Source organism: Apium graveolens, chromosome 6, assembly GCF_009905375.1.
Source record: "Apium graveolens cultivar Ventura chromosome 6, ASM990537v1, whole genome shotgun sequence".
Taxonomy (NCBI): domain Eukaryota; kingdom Viridiplantae; phylum Streptophyta; class Magnoliopsida; order Apiales; family Apiaceae; genus Apium; species Apium graveolens.
In genome coordinates, this window is record NC_133652.1 from 79,361,878 (window position 1) to 79,363,295 (window position 1,418).

A 1,418-nucleotide genomic window follows, 5' to 3' on the forward strand; every position below is an offset into this window, starting at 1 on the left:
TCATAAACTTCGCATAACTAGGAATCTTCTCAAGAGCTTCAGCGAAAGGTATGTTGATGTGAAGTTTCTTGAACACCTCCAGAAACTTCTCAAACTGCTTATCCAGCTTTTTCTTATGCATCCTCTTAGGAAAGGGAGGTGGAGGATAGATATGTTTCTCCCTATATTACCCTCAAGAGGAGTGTGTTTAACAGTAGTCTTCCTTGGCTCAACTTCAGCTTCCTTCTACACTTCTTCCTCAGCTACAGCTTCTTCATCTGAAACTTGAGAGTGTTTGGGATTTGCAACCTTCCTAGCCCTTAATGTAATTGCCTTTACCTGCTCCTTAGCTTCCCTCTTTACTGGCACTTCAGTGTCACTAGGGAATGTACCAAGTTGATGATTTAACAAGGCATTGGCAATTTGTCCAATTTGATTTTCCAAGGTCTTGATAGAAACCGCTTGGCTCTTGCACATGAGCCTCAACTCCTCCAATTCATATTTTTCATTAGACTGTTGTAGCTGGAGTTATTTCCTTGGTGTATATTGCGGTTGCTGAAAACCAGGGGGGTTATAATGCTTTACTGGATACTACTGATAAGGCTGCTGAACCACATTCTGAGTGTTACTCTAGCTAAAGTTAGGATGAGTCCGGTTGTTAGGATGATAGGTGGCTAATACAGGTTGCTGCGACCTCTGAAAGTTGCTCACGAACTGAGCTGATTTACTAGAAATGGCACACTGATCAGTCTCATGGGCACCAGCACAAAGCTTACAAACAATGGTGATCTGATTAACTCCATAAATAGACAGAGAATCCACCTTCATCGTCAAAGCCTTAAGTTGAGCAGCTATAGCAGTAGCTGCATCCAACTCCAGAATTGCTGCTACCTTGCCCTGAGTTAGTCTCTGAGTAGGATTCTGGTATTTATTAGCAGCCATTAGTTCAATTAATTCATAAGCTTCATCATAGCTTTTAGCCCACAAGGCTCCTCCTGATGTTGCATCAAGCATGGGTCTAGAAGTAGCACCCAAACCATTATAGAAATAGTTAATGATCATCCAGTCAGGCATCGCATGATGAGGACACTTCCTAAGCATCTTTTTATATCGATCCCAAGCCTCGCATAAAGATTCTCCAGATTGCTGAGCATATTGAGTAAGTGCGTTTCTGATTACAGCAGTCTTCGCCATAAGAAAGAATTTGGTTTAGAACTTCTGAGCAAGATCCTCCCATTTGGTGATAGACCCTGGTGGTAAAGAATGTAACCAACACTTAGCTTTATCCCGTAGAGAGAATGGGAAAAGCCTCAACTTAATATCATCTTTAGAAACTCCATTGAACTTGAAAGTGTCGCAGATCTTGATGAAATATCGGATATGCATGTTAGGGTATTCTGTTGGAGAACCCCCAAACTGAACTGAGTTCTGTATCATCT

General features: G+C 41.7%; 1 non-coding gene across 1 annotated transcript; it reads left to right on the forward strand.

The window, feature by feature from the left end:
• The first annotated feature begins 1,051 nt into the window (after positions 1-1,051).
• LOC141669595 (small nucleolar RNA R71) lies at positions 1,052-1,158 on the forward strand. The gene has a single exon (XR_012553864.1). It is a non-coding gene; the product is annotated as a small nucleolar RNA R71 (small nucleolar RNA).
• Positions 1,159-1,418: the final 260 nt, after the last annotated feature.